We start from the raw sequence: 21,388 nt of genomic DNA, 5'->3' as shown, positions 1-21,388 counted from the left end.
TAATTTTGTATGGTGGCTTTCCCCATGCAGAAGTTTCAAATTTTCATTTAGTCCCAGCTGTTTGTTTTTTCTTTCCAGTTATTATTGTCTTAAAGTATTTAACTCTACAGTATAAGCACATCTACTCTATTCACATCTATTTTAGAGATTTTATGAGTGTTAATCTATCTGTGGCTTATTTTTGTAAGTAGTATTTGGTAAGTAGGTAGCTCTTTTACATCCCAAGTAAATAGTCAGTTGTCCCAACTGTGTTGAATATTTTATCTTAGCTCCAGGGACTTGACTACAACCTTCGTGCTAATTTTCCATTTACAAACACTTGCTATGTAAAAACCATGTGAGTGTCCCCAGACCTTGTTCTTTCCCTACATTTGGTTTTATAAATGCTGGTGATAAGCCAGGTCTGATTTATTACATCATCATTTTGTGTGATTATGTAATGTCTGTGATTCTAAGTTATCTTTGGTCAACTGTAAGAAAAATGACAGTCCAGCTAATGTAATAACTTTTATAAATACTCAGTGCTAATTTGCAGACTTTTGTCTAAAGCCATAACCAAAGCAGGGAAATTTTGTGATCGCAATTTGTCATTAAATGGGTTGTAAAATTACTGTATTTTTATTTTTTAGAATAAAGAAATAAATTTCCATATGTACTTGGGTGTACATGTGAACTCCCAGCTCATTGATCTAGACTCTCTTCTATGTATGAACAGTCTCACATAGGTATATGTAGATAACACAAGTCTCTACTCTTTGTTTTTTGTTTTTTCTTTTTAAACCTGAGCTCTTCCTTCCTATTTTCTTTGCCATATGTATTTTAGGATCAGCTTAATGATTCCATGTTAGGATTTTGATTGAAATTGCATTGAATTACTTATTAATTGCATAATGGATGTATTTTAAATATGGAGTCTTTTAATCCGTGAATTCACTGCTATAGACTTTGCTATAGACTTTCTGATGTTTACAAATGTTTTATAGTTTCTTCTATTTATTCTTAGGTATCTTGTAATTTTTTCTATAATAAATGGCATCTATTTTTCTATCATGTTTACTAGTGAGTTATCATTGATGATAAGTAAAATATCAATTTGTGTGTGTTGACATTGTATCCGGCCACCTTGTAGGCCCTTATAGTCACTGAATTCATGAACAGTGATGAGCTCTGCTAACATGTTACGTTAGGCTTCTGATTCTGGCTTTTCTTGTGGTTTCTTCTTCAGAAGTGCTATTTATTGACAAATAATCCATGACTAGATTATCTCCCTCATAAGTTTTATCTCTGTTCTCCACTGTGAATTTCTGGTGAGCTTTCCAAGTTTGTTTCCTACAACCTGAATGAGAGTTTCAGCATCATCGATCCTGCTCTTTATCACCTCCAATGCCAATTTTTTTCTATTATGTTTTTAGTTTCCTTGAATTTTTTTCTTCTCTTAGTGAATTTCTTTTTTTCTCAACTTAAAAAAAAAAATGTATCCCAGTCTTCAATTATCATAGCTATTGTTTCATAGTTAATATTTTGTATTACGTGTGTTTGTTTCTCAGAGGACCCCAAACGCTTTCTAAGCTTTGTTTCGATAATGAACCCTTTTCAGTGCTATATTTATTCTCTACTTTTACAGAGTACCTCTCATTTTATTGTGCAGAAATTTTCTTTGCACTAATCTATGAGGGGTTTTTTTTCTCCTGTTTATCCTTAAAAGAGGAAAGCTCTATCCTAGTTTATGACTTCCAGGGCACAGAATGGATGGTGCTTCTTGGCATTCCTTTCTGGTCTTCTGGGTGACAGTAGAATCCCAAAGTTGGTCTGTAACAAAAGGGCCCTTTCAGTTTAAATGTGGCTGCTGGCATCAAATTTGATTAGCAAGCACAAATTTGGTGCAGTTACGAGGAAGATACTCTATTATCCCATCTTCTCACTGTGGGAGTGTAGTTCATTTCTGGCTGAGCTGTTGCTTTCTGAACTTCTTTCTGGATTAGAACAATTTAGAAAAACTGGAATTCTTAAAGTACCATTTTCGATGGTACATACCTTACCTGTCCTACCTGAAACTGATTTCACTTCTGCAGTGGTCAGTTTTATGTGTGAACGTGACTGGGCCACAGGTGCCCAGATGTTTGGTCTAATGTTATTGTGGGTATTTCTGTAAGGCTGTTTTTGGATGAGATGGACTGAGTAAAGCAGATTGCACTCCCTCATCTGTGTGGGCCAACATCCAATCATTTGAAGGCCTGAATAAAACAAAAAGCATATGCAGTAGAACCTCTGTAAGTTGGCCACCCAAGGGACTGCAACACACTGGTCCACATTCAGAGGTGGTCAGGGACTAGGACATACCACCTGCTACATGTCCAGACTGTGAAAATTAGGTCAACTTAAGGAAGGTGGCAATGAAGGGAAGTGGGCGACTATGAAGGTTCTGCTGTCTATACATATGCATGTGTGTATGTGTGTGTTTGTATATCTCCATCCTATTAGTTTCATTTCTCTGGGAAATCCGATCAGTACAATGCACCAGGGAGCGGTGTTTGATGGCTTTCCTGCTCAGCAAAATACCTGAAAGCTTCTTCCCTCTTCATGAAGGATCAATGTCATTACTTTCATGACAGGATCTTATTCTCCCAAGGGTCTGCCAATCTCTATAAAATAAGAGAATCAGAATTGCAAGTTACATAGTTTGAGAAGTTTCAACATTCCTAGACCCTGTCATCAGCATCCATTCAATGAAAAGTAGATTTAGCCTCACAGGGAGATTCCTGGGTGCTGCATCTCTCAGGTCTCCTGTGTAGTATTGTTATTCAAAGAAGCCGATGGGATTCAGGAGGAAAGTGTTCATCTTAACCCAGTGGGAAAAGCTGGTTGAACGTCAGGAGTGATGTGTTGGAATCACCTGTATTCTGGATGCTGGGTGTCTGGAGTTTCTGGGTGAGGCCTGAGCACGTCCATTTCTAACAAATTCCCCAGAAGCACTGATGAATGTCTACGTTAGGATTCAGAGTGATGGACCAGGAAAGGGCTAGAGCCAGATGATCATTAAGAAGCATAAGAGTTTAATAAACAGAATCCGCAGAGAACTCAAACATATTAGCAAGAAAAGAACAAGTGATCCCATCTCAGGCTGGGCAAGGGACTTGAAGAGAAAGAACAATTTAGCAAGCCTGAAGAAGACAGGCACACGGCCTACAGACATATGAAAAAATGCTCATCATCCTTAATCATCAGAGAAATGCAAATCAAAACTACTCTGAGATATCATCTAACTCCAGTAAGATTAGCACATTTCACAAAATCCCAAGACCAGAGATGTTGGCGTGGATGTGGAGAAAAGGGAACACTTCTACACTGCTGGTGGGAATGCAAACTAATACGTTACTTTTGGAGAACACTTAGACATCTAAAAATAGACCTGCCATTTGATCCTATAATTCCTCTACGAGGTATATACCCAGAAGACCAAAAATCACATTATAACAAAGATATTTGTATCAGAATGTTTATTGCAGCCCAATTCATAATTGCTAAGTCATGGAAAAAGCCCAAGTGCCCATCGATCCACGAATGGATTAATAAATTGTGGTATATGTACACCATGGAATATTATGCAGCCTTAAAGAAAGATGTAGACTTTATCTCTTTCATGTTTACATGGATGGAGCTGGAACATATTCTTCTTAGTAAAGTATCTCAAAAATGGAAGAAAAAGTATCCAATGTACTCAGCCCTACTATGAAACTAATTTATAGTTTTCATACGAAAGCTATAACCCAATTATAACCTAAGAACATGGGGAAAGGGAGAGAAAGGAAGGGGAGAGGATGGCGGAGGGAGGGTGATTGGTGGGATTACACCTACAGTGCATCTTACAAGGGTACATGTGAAACTTAGTAAATGTAGAATATAAATGTCCTAACACAATAACAAAGAAAATACCAGAAAGGCTATGTTAACCAGTGTGATGAAAATATGTCAAATGGTCTATAAAACCAGTGTATGGTGCCCCATGATTGCATTAATGTACACAGCTATGATTAAATAATAAATCAATAAAATAAAAAAAAAAGAAGCAGCAGCAGCATAGGGGAGAGCAGGACTCAGGCCGGGGACAAAGCCAGGATGCCGAGAGTCTGTTTGCACTGAGGTCAGACTGTGGATGTGAAGCTAATCAAGACACACAGGACCAGACCACTGCTGAACAGAAGACAGGCCTGAGGGAAGTGCTGCCTGGGCCTGCTCCTCAGTCCCTGTTTTCTGGCTGGTGGACTGTTTGCCAGACAGAGCCATGAATTCTGTCAATATAGATGTCTAATATCAACCACTCAATTGACATTGTTTTTTTGGACTTAGCTAGTTTTATCAGGACACAGAAGCCAACAGACATCACAGAGCTCAGATGAGGGAGAATGTCATCTCTGGCTTAGAACGTGTAAAGTTTCCAATAAATTGCAGATCCTTCAGTTAAGGCAGAATTTGATATAAAATGCTATTTCTTCCCTGTTTTGGACAAATTTCTCGGGGATGATGCCATTTCACGATCATTTCTTAGCTGAGCCAGGTTTCCTTCCTTTTCCCTCCTTCCCACCAAGTAATATAGTTCCCTCTGTTGTTCCAGCCCATTTAGTATTAATCCCTTCCTATCTTCTTAAAAGCTTTAATTAGCTATTTTGATATATTCCCTAAGAACTCTGGAGTCTGATTCATCAAAGTGATAACAAGAAGATATTTTGGGATTTTTGTTCCAATTTAAATGACTAAATTATTTCTCCATTTGTTATTTATCTGCTTAAGGATATTTTAATGCGTGTAGCAAATTTATGCTCAAGAAATTGGCTATCCATAAGCTGGGTTTTTTCCCAGGGTGAGTAGAGCATAAACTTAGAACCTGAGTTTTATCCTATAGCAACACATTTTTGAGTCATTGTAAAAGAGGCAGGTAAGACTAAGTCAGAAGAGATTGGTCTCGCTTGAAACCATTTCCCTGGGAAGAGGAGATATCAGCTGTGGGGATGGCAGTGGCATGTGACAGGGGAAGAAGTAGATCATATCCTAAAAAGAATTCGCAAGGTTCAGAAATACAGCTCTTCCGCCCTAGGAAAATCAGCTCTCTTCTCCTTGTCACCTGCCCTATGACACATCACAGCATACGCCTTGTGCAAAAGTGACACAGCTCTTCCAACTTCCAGGTCCATCTCTATAAAGGCCTGAATGCCCAGCACGTCACATTGACTAAAAAGCCACCAAGATCAATTTGTGAGTAATGTGTATCTTAGCTGCTTCTCTGCGGCTGTTACCCTGGTTCCTGTCCCTTAAATACCAACCCAGAAAATCAAGCATACTACACAGAATCACTCACGCCATCTGTGTGCAGGATTCAGTCACTGTAGGAGCAGAAAGGGGACACATGGGAGGAAATTAACATTTATGGAGGGCCTGCTGGTGCACGGCAGCGTGGTGGCAGTTAACAGGCCTCATGTCATGCCCGTGATTGCAATAGGTATAATGTACATATAATGTGTTGGCTCTGTTTGAGCCCCGTTTTACAAATGAGGAAACTGAGGCTTGCTTTCACCGTGAAAAATAAAGCTTGACTCTCTGTTACAGATAAAAATGGTACAGGACTCACATTACTCAGTATACGTTAGTGTTGGGCACTGCTTGCTTCATCCTTGGGACAATTTTATAGCATTATTACTACTGTCTGTGTTTTGTTGCTGAGTAACGGAGGTGTTGGGGGGAGGGGGTTCAGCAATTTGCCTTAAGTCATAGGGCCAGGAAGACAGGAGCTAAGATTTGAATCCATGAATTCTGGCTGAAGAATCTGCACTTGCAACCACTTAACGATTCCACGTTCCCACTTACAAAATTGTACTGTTAACGTGAATAAATGTTCACAAAAGAGTACGTGAGGGAGCTAGAGATGTATCTCCATTATGTCTTTCTACTCCCCCAAGTAATTAAGAGCTGGCAAAGGGAAAATTCAGGAAGACCTTGTCATTCTGAGAAGTGGGCTTTATGTGGTTGGGAACATGGTTTGGGCTCTCTGTTTCCCTTTGATCATGCTTTAGTGGATGGTGATTGCCATACTTCCCAGTTCTCTCTGAATCTTTACTGGAATCAGTTAATGAGGACCCTTTGGATATAGAGGCACTAGATTCTGTACTGATTCCAAGAAGGAGATCATTCCCTACCTATCCAGAAGGGTCTTATCTGGAATCAGTTTGAGATTTTCTTTCCTTTCCTATTTAAGTTTTTCTGGAAATTGACCTGTCATCACAGCTCCCTGACAACAAAAGAAACGGGTTAAGGATTGAGCCGGTTATGTTTTACTCCTAGACCATGACGTGATAGCAGAAGAGGGATTAGAAAGCCCTCTTGATCATGCTCAAGTAAATAGCCAAAAGGCTGGACTATTTTGTTGACTAAACCCTATTTTTTGACTCTTCTGAAAGGAAAGTAGATTGTGGATGAGATGGGAATTACATTTGACTGCCTGTAAGAAGGACTAATTACAAGGACTAAACACACAGCATCTATTTTTCTCACCTATGGAGGTGATCAGAGGGAGCAGTTTTTGATGTTTGTTGGGCGGTTCAAGATCAGCAGGGCTCAGGTCTCTGCAAGTCTCTTGGTCTTTCCCTTATTGTCTCAAGATGGCTGCTACAGCTCCAACCATCAGGGGTAGACAGGAAGAAGGAGAAAAAAGGAGGGATGCCCACTAACTGACCAAACACCTATTGAAGGTCTTCCTCTAAAACTCTAACCACTAACTTTGCATCATCTGTAAGTGATGTAGGGCATGGAGGCCTCATCAACAACACAGGACAAAAGGGAAAGTGGACAGGGAGCAATCTCTGCTCCAACTTCCTATTGACTTGCGACTGGTTGTTACCCCCTCCAGTATCTCTGTACTTCCAAGTCTCTGTTGCCCATTCAATGGCCCTGGAAATGTTGGGCAGTATGTGAAACCTAGACCAACATTCTAAGAATGGGAAAGCCCAATACAGTTCAAACTGAGAAACCAAGATGAACCATTCATATTGCTAAAACATTTATTTTTAAATGAAAAAAGAACTCACCTTTTAAAAACAAAACTTTTTTACTCTTACTTGTGATGGGTGTACTGTACAGCTGGCTGCTGTTTTGTAGGTTTGTGAATCAGCAGGGTGGTCCAGTGCACCTGGGAGCCGTCCCAGCTTCTGAGAGGTCTTCAGAGCCATTGGAAAGAAATATTTAAAGAGGGGGGTAACTGTCTCCTTATGGAGAAATCATAGTGGACCAGAAGTCTATAGGTTACGTTTTTACCCACAGTCTTGACTTGGAGGGTGCCCAATACCCATTTACTCATTCTCACTTCTCTACCTTTATTAGTCAATGTCTAGCAGAGAAAAAAATAAATAACCTCTCACCTAGAGTTCTAGGTGCCTTGGATTTTCCTTTGCTGATTTTTCCAACAAACCTTTCAAAGCAGATAAAGCATTTAGAGTATTATTAGGATAAAATGCACCGTTACTACATACAGTGTAATGTAGTTATGTTACAATCCAAATGCAATTACCAGGAGGTATAACTCCAAAGTTAGGTAATGCTAAGGGTACAGGAACGGACCTGTGGGCCCATTGGGGTAATTACTTACAGGAGCACTGATAGTGATGGGGTTCAAAGCCAGGAAATATCCAAGAGGCCCTATTATTTATTTTTACCTCACTAACTGTATTAGTGTGTTGTCAAAGTACTCTGTAGCAAACACAGCTTGCAGGCATCCGTGAACACTGCAAATGGAAGCACAGAAGCTAATATACCAGTGTATTTCCCTGGCTGGATTCCAGGCTGCACTAAGGTTTTCTTAATTTAGACTTGACTGTAAACTTGGACTTCCTGCTCTTGTGCCACTACCCTTGCTGCCAGCATCCCAGGAAGGAATCAGCTAAGCCACTGGGACAAAATCCCAGCGGCTCAGATTCATTCCCTGATTTTATGACACACGTGTAGAGGCCCCTTGAGAAGGACTATGTGGCAGCGATCGCCATCAGGGGAGGAACTTGGAAGCAGCCCCCCAAGGGGTCGGAGTCAGCTCAAATGGCAATGCAGAGCCCACACTGGACCCAGTAGCCCCCAGCAGCTCCCACAAGGCAGCCTGGTACTGCTGGCTTCAGTCATCTGGTCCCTGTGCCCAGGCTGTATGTCTGCAATGTTACATCAGGCGGAACTCTGCTTTCAGATAGTTAGCCCAGGATGAGACTTTGTTGTCAGGGCAGAGCCAGACATGTGATTTGATACATCCAGCTCTCTCCGGCCTCCGTAAGTGAAGTATGAGCTGTGCATTCCTCCCCGCTAATCGGTCAGAGCCTGCCCAGGATGGTCCAGGAGATGTGTTGATCTTACTGGCAATGGTCCTCAGTGAGTCCATCCAGTCTTTGCAGGCATGAATTGAATGTTCCTGCAGGCCTCTTCCCACCATATGAACAGAAAGAGCAGAGGGTCTTGTAGTCCCAGAGAGAGAAAGAAGGACAAGGAACAGCAGCTGCCTCCCTGGGGCGGGGGTCTAGGGAGGCCCTGCATTCTGCTTTCCATTGTCCTAAGGCGTGAGCTGCCCTTGGATCCTGACAACTTCCACTAGCCTTTATTTCCTCTCCTGCAATTGTTTGGCACCCCTGTGTCCTTCCTAAACAGCCCATACTTATTGCCTCGCTCGGTTTGGAAGGAATTTTATATATATATATAAAAAATGTCTCCACTAAGATAATGAAGAGCCCTAGGCTATCATTTTGTGATGCATGATTCCCTGATTTTTTTTACCTTTAAAGGGACATTTTTTTTCCAAAGAAGGAGGAAAGATTACTTCAGTAACTACATCACACGCAAACACACAGGCACGCACACATACCCCCACCTTAGTAAAGAGGGATCTATTCTAAATGTGATTTTACCCCAAGTGCTATCACCTGCTTCATGGGGCCAGTGACTGCCATTCATTGGGTGTTTGCTCTGTGCCAGACACAACCATAAACATTTTACAAATGCTGATTCATTTCTGCCTCACAACAGTCCTGTTAGTTAATGTTATTATCCCATCATCCCTACTTTACATTTAAGGAAACTGAGGCTGGGTTTCAAGAGGGTTCTTCAGTGCCTAGGAAGCCCAGCCATCAGTGTCAGGCTCTCTGGCTTGAGTGTCTGAAGAAGCACAATCTGCACCATTTTCTGTGTACACTTGGCTCTGTCGGATATTAATATGTGACTGCTTATGTTAGAAGGCTGCTGCTGCAAATTGCAAAAACAACAATTCTCACTGGCTTAATGGATAAAAAGGTGTCTCAAAAACTGGAAGTCAAGAGTCAGGGTGAATTTCAGGGTTGGGTCAGTCAGTGACTCAACAATAACCCCAGTTCTTGACCCTACTTTGACCTCTATGAAGATTGTGTCCTCCATACGCAGCCACAGCACTGCATCATTTCCTGTGATGTGATCTTGGTGGTCCTCCCATAGAGAAGAGGGTCCACCTTCCCACCCTTTGCATCCGGGTGGTGGGCTTGGGACTTTTTTGTAACTGATGGACTGTGGCAGAAGTATGCCGTCTGGCTTCCTAGGCCAGGTCAGGAAAAGTTATGCAGCATCTGCCTCATCAGCTAAACCACTCACATTTGGAGCCCTGCGATGCCATGCGAGAAGACCAGCCACCCTGAGGCCACCAGGCAGTGAGGAAGCTCAGCCATGGAGAGATGCTATGGTTGACAATCCCAGTCTCAGAACCCTCCCAGGCCTGGCACCAGACTTGTGAATGAACAAACCTTCAGCCCCAGCTTTCAAGCCTTTCTAGATGAGGCCCCAGGGGTTGGGGAATGGAGTCAGGCTATCCCCACTGTGTCCTTTCTGAATTCCTGATCCACAGAATCCATAATGCGTAATACAGGAATGATAAGCGGGACAATGTCATTTTCATGCTGGTAACAAGATGGTTATAGAGGTTCCAGACATCACATCTAGACTACAATACCTAGAGTTTAAAGAGGGGACACCTCTTTCTATGGCTGTCTTCCATAACCCCCCACACCCAGAAGTGACATAATGCTTCACAGGGACCCTCAGCAGGGACCAAAGCATGTCTCTTTGGTTAAAAGTGGGTCATAGGGCCATCTGGAACAAGACAAGTCTTAGGGAAGTGGTCCCCAACTTTTTGGCACCAGGGACCAGTTTCATGGAAGATTTTTCCATGGACCAGGGGTTGGGGGCATTAGATTCTCGTATGTAGCAAGCAACCAAGATCCTTTGCATGCACAGTTTACAGCAGGGTTCAAGCCCCTATAAGAATCTAATGCCACTGCTGATGTGAGAGGTGGAACTTGGGCAGTGATGCAAGTGATGGGGAGCGGCTGTCAATACAGATGAAGCTGCTCACCTCCTGCTGTGCAGCCTGGTTCCTAACAGGCCAAGGACCAGTACTGGACTGCAGCCTAGGGTTTGAGCACCGTAGTCTTAGGGCACAACCTCAACATCTACTACAATGGTATATGAGAGAAAGAATGTCCTGTTTTCATCACTGGCAAACACTAGACTAAAACACGTAAACTAATCTCTCAATTACAAGACTGCCGAGAGACATTTATACTAATGCTCATTTTTTTCCTTTCCAGTAGGAGACATCATATGCCATTATTTCTCCTTCACATTTACCATGGAAGGTGATTGTCCTTGTTGCTTTGATTTTGGTTTGGGGGTTTTATTGGAAGAACACATACTTCCTGGAACTGTTTTCTACGGACAAAAATCTGGAAAAGATAACACAATTTTATAGATCCTCTAAAGACATATCCATGAAAATCAGAAACATGATAAATACACCTTTAGTCACAACTATCATTTAAGGTCTGTCTATTAATCAGTGCAATTAAATAAGAACTCTGCCCTCATTTAATAAGGACATTACACTTTTGTCTCCTTGCTCTTCCTTCTGTTCCCGTGTTTTGTTTGTAATATGCGGTTTAGATCCAATTTATTATGGTTAAATTATTGGTTTTTCATATTATGTCTTCCCTGTGAAGAAGTAGCCACCTTATTTGCATTTTGTCCTATAGCCATGTTTACAGCATTTATTTTAAATTAAATTTTCAATTTGGACAATTTCAGTTCTCAAAAATAGCCTTTATCCTCTGTTTTTCCCCATTCTTAAAACTTCTTATTTTGATTCATTTCTTAGTGGGCTGATGTGTACCTTAAATAATTTACTTAGGAAGGGTGGTAGATTTTACGCTTTCTGAGCTCTTGCATAGCTGATTTATATTTGGTTGCTTTGTAGATGAATCATAACCTTGCTGGGTATCAAATTCTTCAGTAAAAGCCCTCTCCCCTAAAAACTCAATCATCTCTCTTCATTGTGTCACAGAAGTTGGAGTCCAAGGACGTGCCCAAGAAGCATTTTCTTACTGGGCAATTAACTCACTTTTTATGCCAAGATATTTGTGCACTTAATTTATTCTTGCATTTCAAACACATCAATCATCAAAATATGCCTACCTATAGGTATCTTTTAAATTACGTTACCAGGTTAACAGTAAGCTGTATATATGTGGAAAACTAAATTTTCAGGAAGTATTCTTTTTTTTTAATCTATTATCTTTTTGGTTATTGCTTTTGTTCTACTTGATGACTCTTCTTTAGAAATAACGATGTTTTGTACATCTCTATTCTACATGCTTTATATTATTTTCTCTTCTCATATCATTTCATCCCCAAACCATTCTTTCTGCCTGGCAGAAATAATGACATTTATTTTACCATCTGCATCCCTAAGTCCATTTTCTCAGCTATAAATTTTGCCTTTCACTATTTCTGTCTTTTCTTCTATGGCATTGCAAGAGTCTTAAAACATTATTTCTTACTTATTAACTAGCTTTCTTCTAGTTAACACAAAGCAATTGCTGTATAAAATTACCTATAAGCATTTTTCAAAAGTATATTTTCTTTAGTCTCCAAGGTGCTTGGTTCTCCTGCAATTTTTGTGTCTTGAATCTCTTTCACAAGTGTCAAATTGTGTGTTCATTTCTTTCGATACACCCATCCGTTGCATAAAGAGAGAGAAATAATGGGATAGAATGTGCCATAAAATAGGATGAGTCTGAGTGAGCCAGCAGCATTTCCTGAGTGTGGAGAGAGCCAGGAGCACAGGCAATCCATGAAGGGAGGTTCATCTCTGTGTGGCTGCTTCCCCATGAAGGGTACAGCCAGTGAACCTAGAGTCAGCTTTTCTTCCTGTGCTTTTTGTTGGACCTGACCTCTAGTCCAGATCCAGGTCCAGCTGTGTGGCCTTTTTCCATTTGCTGTTTCCTCCTTTCATTGTGTGGTTACTCATGCCCTTGGAAATGCCAAGTGTCTCAGTTAATGTTGCACAACAAACCACCTGCAAACTTGGTGACATATAACAAGAGGCATTTATACTGATGTTCGTGGATCTGCATGTCAGCTGGGACTTGGTTGATTTAGGCTGAGCTCAGCTGGAAGACTCTGCTTCTAGAGCAAGTTGGGTCAAGTCTGTTCCATAGATTCATTCTGGACGCAGCCAACAGGAACCCAGGGAAAGTTTTTCTCATCAAGATGCCCTTTGTACGAGAGGAAATGTCCAGCTGTCTATGCTCATGCCCGATCTGCTAACATCTTATTGCCCAAAGCAAGTCACGTGGCCAAATCCAAAACCAATGAGCAGGAATATACTCCAAAGTGGAGGAAGCATATATTTGCTCTGCAATATTCCAAATTGTAATTCCCAACTGTTCCCAAATGCGATGATCCACAATGGCAAATAGCTTGAAAATGGAAGGTTCTTGGTCTACCCCAGCTCCTGCTTTGATAACCTCACAGTGCCAACTCTTGTAGGGTTGGTGTGTTTCTTTCAGAATTTTCTTTGCTTTGACTCCCTACCTCCCTAGTCATGATCTCTACCTGCCTTTTTAGGTGCTTATATGAGGCTAGTGATTTTATGGCCTCTGTTATCTTAGTCCTATAAATGTTTGCTTTTCTTTAGCTAATTAAAGTTTCATAGCCAACAAAATTTAAAAAGATGAAGTAGGTAGGCATAATTGAATCCAATAAATGCAGCATTCAACAGCTTAGTCGTGTGTTCCATTTGTGATCAGAGAGGCAATGCCACTGCCATTTGTGATGTGTTTATTAAAAGGGAGCGGCTATGGCTTCACCACAGTCTGATCCCTAAAATGGAAATTTCTACCACTCACCCATGTGCCACGTTTGTGATCTGGTTACTAAAGCAGAGGGTTGTGATTTCTAACCACATGCCTCGTTTACGATTTGGTAAGGAAAACAGAAAAAAGCGTGACTTACCTACGTGCCATATTAATGATCTGGGTCCCAGACAGAGGACCGAACAGCTCAACCACATGTTGTATTTGTGATCAGTTGCTAAAACAGAGTGCAGCACTACTTTCCCACACACCATATTTATGTCCCACTTACTAAAACAAAGGGGAAGATGGCTTAAACACATTCTGCATTTGTGATCTGGTTAATTGAACAGGGTGCCCTGGGTCCAACCTTGCCCTCCTTTCTGGTTGTTTCCTAGAAAGAAGGAGGTCTCTGAATTGTGTGGGATTTCCTCTTCGAACCAAAATTGGCGTAAAGATATTCCAACTAATTTGGAATCCTAAGGAAAAAAGGAACCACCTTGGTTGCACTTTTAAATCTCAGAACAAAGTGCCTTTGTTTTCCTGATTTTTAACTTTTTTTTTGAGATAGAGGCTCACCATGTCACCCTTGGTAGAGTGCCATGGCATCACAGCTCACAGCACCTCAAACTCCTGGGCTTAAGCGATTCTCTTGCCTCAGCCTCCCAAGTAGCTGGGACTACAGGTGCCCACCACAACGCCCGGCTATTTTTTTGTTGCAGTTGTCATTGTTGTTATTTAGCTGGCCCGGGCCAATTTCGAACCCATCAGCCTTGGTGTATGTGGCTGGTGCTGTAACCACTGTGCTACAGGTACCAAGCCAAGGTTTTTAACAATTGATGCTAATATTTCTGCAGCATGGAAGGGATGTACCCACTACATTGCCATCCCTTTCAATTACTTCTGTATACTTATTTCTACTTTCCTTTCAGCCTAGACTCATTTGACTTCAGTCTTCTGATTTTTTATTTTCTATTTGGCCATCTTTTTTCTTTATCTATTTTACATCCATATTGCCCAGTATTTTCCATTCCATGGAGTCTCATAATTGTCACTAGATTTTATACAATTGCTCTTTGAGCTTTAGTGTTTATATGTAATCATGGCCTGTTTTGTTGAATGTTTCCATTTGCCATATGTTTTTCTTCATAAGTGGGATTTTCTTCAATGCATTGGTTGTTTCACCCATTTCTCAAGACAGTGTGCACTCATTCTTTTATTCAACAAATATCAATCAAGGACTAATGCTTTCCACACCCCATGGAGATAAAACTGCCAACAAGACACTGCTGTCCTCGTGGATCTTACAGTGTAATGGACGAAGCAAAAGGTTAGCAGGCAATTCTTACACATCGCCATGGTTGTGATGGTCAAGTTGTCTAGAATAATGTGGGTCATGTGTGAAGGAAAACACTCAGCTCATTGTCAGAAGAATGTTGAAGCCCAACGGAGGAACTGATTTGGAGGATACATGTCAAAGAAGGTGTTCCAGACAGAGGTAATAATAGGCAAGAACCAGAGATGAAAGGAAACCTGATGGGTAGAAACCAGGTTGGTCGACATGTAAAGAATCCAGATGTCTGGATCACAATGAGACAGGACAAAGTGGCAGGGCCAGGTGACAGAAGCATTTGGGAAGGTGTGTTTTGGAACTAGGACTTTATGATGAAAAAACTGGGAGTCACTGAAGGGTTTTTAGCAGATCACCTTGGCTTTTGGGTCCTTGCTTCTGAATAAGAGGAGCCCATAACAAGAAATGTCACAGTCCTTACAGACAGAATCAAAGGGAGTCCAAGCCTCATTCATTTGCTAAGCCCAAACAAATCTACATTTCTTCATTTAGATTTGCAAGTGGTTGCTATTTATCTTTTTCCTCCCTTTCAAGCCCCCATCAGAAATGGCTTTTCTCTCTATCTGAAGACATTCAATAAGAATGACTGGTCTCAGGTCATGGGCATGGTAGAAGGAACTCTCCAGAGTGAGACAAGTATTGCAGTGACATCTCATCCTATTGCTTTGCTAAATGCTAGATGGAAGCTGTCAAGACAGGCCAGGGAGCCTAAATGACATTCTTTAAATGAGAATAAAGCAGATATGTTTTAGCCACAAAGAACTTAAATTTTACTGTCCTCAGACAAAATTACATATTGGGCAACCGCCGCCTCTAGCCTGGAGCGGAGACAGATACTACAAGCCTAAATACCAAGATGAAATTGGCGATCACCTCATTAGCAAGCCTATCACAGTATGGCTTGTATTACTTTGCATTTTTATTAAAGACAATTAACAGTTCTTATTTTAGCTGATCTTCACAAAATCTCTATAAGGTGGATAAAGCAGGTATTTTTACTATGATTGCTACTATTATCATATTATTACTATTCACTTCTCTTCATTATTACAATTTCCTATTAAATGGATGAGGAAACAGATTCCAAGCTATTGAATGACCTGCCTAAGAATGCCAATTAGTTAATGGCAGAATCCATCCTGGATTGTGAGTTGATTAGTCCCGAAACTCAGGACATTTCCACCAACTACCTGCTCAAATATTCTGCATTTATTTGTATGAGGAGGCAGGGGACTCAGCTGCGTCATCTCATTTTCTGAAACTGCCACCATTGCCAGGTAAGATATCATGAAAGAAATTTGGTTGGCTCTGGTTGGCTCTTATCGCTGTGATAACCGGTTGGCACTGGTTGGCTCTTATCACTGTGATAACCGGTTGGCACTGGTTGGCTCTTATCGCTGTGATAACTGATTGGCACTGGTTGGCTCTTATTGCTGTGATAACTGGCTGAATGACTTTATTTCCCCTTAACTTTTCATGTATGGGCCATGACAAAATGTATGGTGTACAAGGGACTGCCCATTTTAGAATAAAAATTATGTCCTTATAACAACTGCATGTTATAAATAACATCATCTCTGTTTCACATAGGGGAAAATAAGAAACAGAAGTTTAATAACTTTCAGGAGGTCCTGCAACTACTATGTGATAGTATCTGAACAGGGACCAAGGGATACATCATAAACACACCCCCCTCAGAGAGAGACAGAGAGAAAGACAATGGTTTCTTCATTAAGCCTTGCCTTTAGTCAGCTTTCTGATACATGCTTGTGCTTCTTTTAGGTCTCTCGTAAAAGAAACCCCTTTGGGCCCATCAGCACATTCTTTTAGATGTGCAAAGGGAATGTTGTCTGTTGATGTGAGGACATAAATATTTCTCCCTGGCCTGTTTGTCTCCCATTTTCCCACTTCATCATCCTCAGACTGTGACTGCAGACATCTCCCTGGTGTTGAATGGAGTGGGCTCCCTGTGTGCCAGCTTCAGACGGGTATTTACAGCTTATCCTCTGGCCCCCAGCTGGGCAACCCAGGGGCTGTGCCACTCACCCCCAGCAAGCCACAGCTGACCCTGTGTTCAGACTCCTGACAATTAAATGAGTTCTTTTCTCAGACATAGCGAGCTGTTGGCAAAAAGCCTTTTATTTTATAAACAGAAACCAAAATAAACCTCTGTTAGTTTTCTATTACTTCTATGACAAATGATCACTAACTTTGTGGCTTAAAACAGCACATGTTTTTTTCTCCTGTTTCTGGAGATCAGAAGCCCATAATCAGTTTCACTGGGCTAATGTCAAGGTGTCTTCCTGGAGGCTCCAAGGGCAGAATCCATTTCTTTGCCTTCCGCAGTTCTGATGACATCCTGTGCCCCACTACTGGCCCTTCCCCCACCTTCCTGCATCGCTCCTGTCTCTGCTTCCTTCACCACATGGCCTTCCCTACTCTACCCAAATCTCTCTCTGCCTCCCTCTTAGGAGGGCCCCTGTGTTCAGGGGCCACACATAACCCTGGTGAATGGTAAGAACCCTTTCAAGATCCTTAGTTTAATCACACTGGTGAGGTCCCTTTGCCCAGGTAAGGTAACACTTTTATAGGTTGTCAGGGCCAGGACATAGATGTCTTTGGGGCTGTCATTCAGCCTGCTACAAAACCCCCTCCTAGGAGGGCAGGAATGACTTCCTTCCCTGGAGCTCTAACACATCCTGCACTCTAGTGGGTCACAGCAAGCTGGGGTGAAGGGCTAAGATTCGAGTGAGTTCTTACTGTGGTGGAAGGCTCCCATCAGGACAGCAATTGAAATTGGGAGCAGAGAGCTGCTAATGGGCCTGTCCTTTGACCCGTCCTCCAAAATTGTACCTATAATTTTACCTGAGGGAATGCAGTTCAGCACAGCCATTATCTCATTTTAAAAGGAATAACATTTTTCTGCTTCTTCAGTGATGATACATGTTCAGTGCAGGAAAGTGTGCCCTGGACCCCCTTCTGAGCAGGCTCCTGCCTCCTGACATTTGTTGATCTTGCGTCCCCTGTACCTGGAATGCCCTTTCCCCAAAACCCCCCACGGATCCACCCTTCCCCTCCCCCTCCCATATGTCCCCGTCTCAGTGGGACCTTCTCTGACTTCCTTACTTAAAATCGCAAGTCCCCCTCAAACTCACTAGCCTCCTTCCTGCTTCATTTTGTTCCATATGACGGCCCATCATTCGATGTTCTATTTTACATGCTTCTTTGTGTATTTCCCATCTCCTCTGCCTGTGCAGGAAGCTTCACGAGGATTTTCTCTGCCTCGTTCCCTGATTTATCCTCAATGTCTAGAACAGCACCTAGCATTGAGTATTTCCCAATATATAGTCGTTAAATAAGTGAAAGAAAGGTGTGTATTTATATATATAGTATGTATTTATATATAATGGAGTTTCTACTGTACCTTTATATATATATAAAATATATATTCTACTGTACCTTTATATATATATACATATGTTTTATATATATGTTATATATGTAACATATATAGGTGTACATATATACATGTGTTATATATAACATACAGGTGTACATATATACACCTTTATATATATACACACACAGGTACAGTAGAAACTCCATAGTATATATAAAGTACAGAAGAAACTCCATAGCTGACCACCTCCCTGCACTGACCACCTCCTTCAGTTGACCTAATTTCCTAGACTGGACATGCACCACATGTACATATTAGTACAGCAGGCCTCATTTCTTATGTTGACCACCTCCATATGTGGGACCAGCTCATGACAGTCCCTTGGGTGGTCAACTTACACAGCTTCTACTGTATAAAGAGAAGATAGATATCATAGTCAAGGTTAGAGCCTGGGGTTGGCCTATGGTTCCCTCCCTGTTACAGAGGCATGTGACCAGCAAGTTTCTACAGGAGCATCAGGGAGAGAGGGGTACACACCCCCAAACCAAGTTAAGATTAAAGCAGCAGGGCATGTGGCCTGATGGTGCACAAACCCTCCAAAGCCTTCTGTCTCAGTCCCTCTTTGGATACATTATTTAACCTCTCCAAGCGCCAATGTCTTCATCTGTAAAGTGGCCATACTGTAGCCTTCACCTCCACGGTGAGGCTTAAATGAAGCCGCGTCCACTATGTGCCTGGCCCCGAGGAAGCCATCCCTGCATCTGGGCTCTCTGTCTTCCATCAGCTTGTCTGGGTGGGAATGAGGGATTTGGAGTCCGCATGGTCCAGTCCGCCAAGACATCCTTCTCAGGCTGGCAGCTGGAGGACCCGCCTATGCACGCAGCTCCCAGGCGAGTTCTCTGCATTTACAGATCTTTGTGTAAGAAGCGTGCCAAACTGAAATGCATCCCCTCTCCCCACCACAGTAGTGGAGCCCAGGTTCTGTGACAGGGCAAAGCCACGTAAAGTAGGTGTGACCTAGACTACAGCCAGACGCGCATCAGGGCCAGCGTTTCCTCCAAGCTGTGGGAGATAAGTTCCCTCATCTGCGCACCCCTGGATGCCATCGGCTTGTGTTGGGGGGATGTGCTTTCAAAGCAATCAGTATCTCCAGGCAGTGCAGCGCCCCTTGGTGTGCTGAGCTCCTGCACGCAAAGAGGCCTGGGGGAAATGAGATCAGATGTGGGCACAATAGATTTACCCTGTTGCATGCTGGGTGGGCAGTAAGGTCCTGGCAGTGTCCCTCTGGCCTGCCTGTTGGTAGAGGTGGAGGAAGAGGATCACTGGCCTGAGGGGCAGAGGCTGGAGTCCAGGGCTGCTTCAGGAGCAGAGACCCGGGACACCCTACCCCTGCCTTCACTCAAAATGGTGTTTCAGAGGTCAAAGCTTTTCAAAGTCAGCCACGGCTTCTGGGTCTGCTCCATAGGTCTATTGTTAGTGGAAAATTTCTTCCAGGCTATGAAAGTAAATAGGTGCTCAATCTTAGTTTGGGTGTGATTATGGGTTTTCATCTTCCTCAGAGTCACCGCTGCATGCCGGGGAGTTTGCACAGGCTGAGCCAGGGCTGCAGCCCAATCGCTGGGCCCACCGCAGCTGATTCTTTGCAGAGCCAAGGAACACAGGAGACCCCTTCCCTCTGTCCTCCTGTCGCCCCCACACCAATGAGGGAAAGACACGCATGAGTCCAGATGAACTCACCTGGCCTGGCGCCCATGGTCGTTGGTTTGTGTTGCTTTCTGTTTGTTTTCTGCCTGGGTGGTCAAGTTTTCTTAGTACCTTCGCCGCCTTCCATTCCTTTGCCCATCCTGCTCCCCTTGGCAGGATGCTCTTCTTTGTTCAAAGGTGTTTCTGTCTCTTTGTCCTTGGCAGGGAGGAGTCTCAGAATACTGTCATTTCTTCATGTGGGGAAAACTCAGAGCAAGGAATGATTCTGGAATTCTCTGCTGGTGTCCCCCATACTTCACATCTGGACAATGCCATCGGCAGCCTGATGGTTAAACACACCTGGGGACGGGGATCTGGGCTGCTTATTAGAAAGGAAACAGTGCTGTGCTCTGGGTGGGGCCCAGGAACCAGGGGAAAGCTCTGGAAGAAATTTTTCTAGATCTAATGACTTTTTTCACCCTTCTCACATTGGAGCACCAAGTACACTTACAAAACGTCTGTGTTTTTCTGCAGTACCAAGGTAAGTGGGTGAGATGGCTCAGCCAAGTCAGCGGGATGCTGACTGCTCAGGAGTTTGCCCGATGGTCCAGACTAGAGGGGTCACTACCATGGAGGGGTCACGGTCATGGTGAACTGTAACAGTTCTGCTGCCTAGATGAGCAGTTCGGATCCATCAGTCTTGTGGGAGCATAGTGCTTACACATTCTCATTCTCTGTGTCTCTCATTCTCATAGTGCCCTTTGTAGATGGGCAGAGAACAGAATAGAGGTGTTAAATATTCTGGAGCCTATTCTATCCATTTTTCTCTCCAGAGGAGAAAGAAATGTGTCATCAAATTAACTCTGCGCCTTCTGCGAAAGTTGAAATGAGTTTGGATTCATTTGAGAATCTGGCCTGGGCAGATGTTGCCTCCAGCTGTGCAAGTCTCTGCATGAGTCAAAGAGAGGGAAGGGAGGGAAAGGCCTCACTGGGTGGCCAGCAGTGAGCTCTGGCCTTTCAGCAGCCTGATTTTATCTTATCAAGAATTTAGGACTGTGGCTCAGCGAGTAGGGCGCCGGCCCCATATGCGGAGGGTGGCGGGTTCAAACCCAGCCCCGGCCAAACTGCAACAAAAAAATAGCCAGGCGTTGTGGCGGGTGCCTGTAGTCCCAGCTACTCGGGAGGCTGAGGCAAGAGAATTGTGTAAGCCCAAGAGTTAAGAGGTTGCTGTGAGCTGTGTGACGCCACGGCACTCTACCCGAGGGTGGTACAGTGAGACTCTGTCTCTACCAAAAAAAAAAAAAAGAATTTAGGACTTCTCTGGGGACTCAGGCACCCCCGAGGTTGCTATCACAGCAGGAAAACATGTTCAGTTACTCAGTTCTGCTGCAGAGTAATCTGAATGTGAGAAGCCCCACTGCAGAGGGCATTCTTCCTGGCCTTCTGGCAGATGTCCGGGAGTGGGGACATTGGTTAGAGAGGAAAGGCAGATAGGAAGGATTGTACTCTGAGCAAACGGAGGACCCACATTTATTCATTTAGCAAATGTGTTGTGTGCCCACCTGGGTGGGATTAGCAAGATGCAGGTGCCACCCACGGGCTCCACATGGGCTGGCAGAGTCAACACGCAAACAGGCAAAAATCACTCCCAGCAGGAAAGGCAGTGACAGCGAATTCTGGGGACAGAATTGGCAGAAGCAGGTGCAGCAGGAGGGGCCACCTTGCAGTTTACCCCACATGCTCCTCCCTTGGAGTCAGTCTAGCACCAAGGGCCCCAGAAGG

The 21,388-nt window shown here is 43.0% G+C and overlaps 1 protein-coding gene and 1 pseudogene across 5 annotated transcripts in view; both read left to right on the top strand.

Moving 5' to 3' along the window:
• CALN1 (calneuron 1) overlaps positions 1-21,388 on the top strand; it is a 625,091-nt gene that overhangs the window by 461,316 nt on the left and 142,387 nt on the right. The window lies entirely within an intron of this gene.
• Positions 295-398, top strand: LOC128562959 (uncharacterized; annotated as a pseudogene).

This window comes from Nycticebus coucang, chromosome 12 (genome assembly GCF_027406575.1).
Source record: "Nycticebus coucang isolate mNycCou1 chromosome 12, mNycCou1.pri, whole genome shotgun sequence".
Classification (NCBI taxonomy): domain Eukaryota; kingdom Metazoa; phylum Chordata; class Mammalia; order Primates; family Lorisidae; genus Nycticebus; species Nycticebus coucang.
Note: the sequence above shows the minus strand (reverse complement) of the source record. Positions and strands in the feature narration are given on the sequence as shown.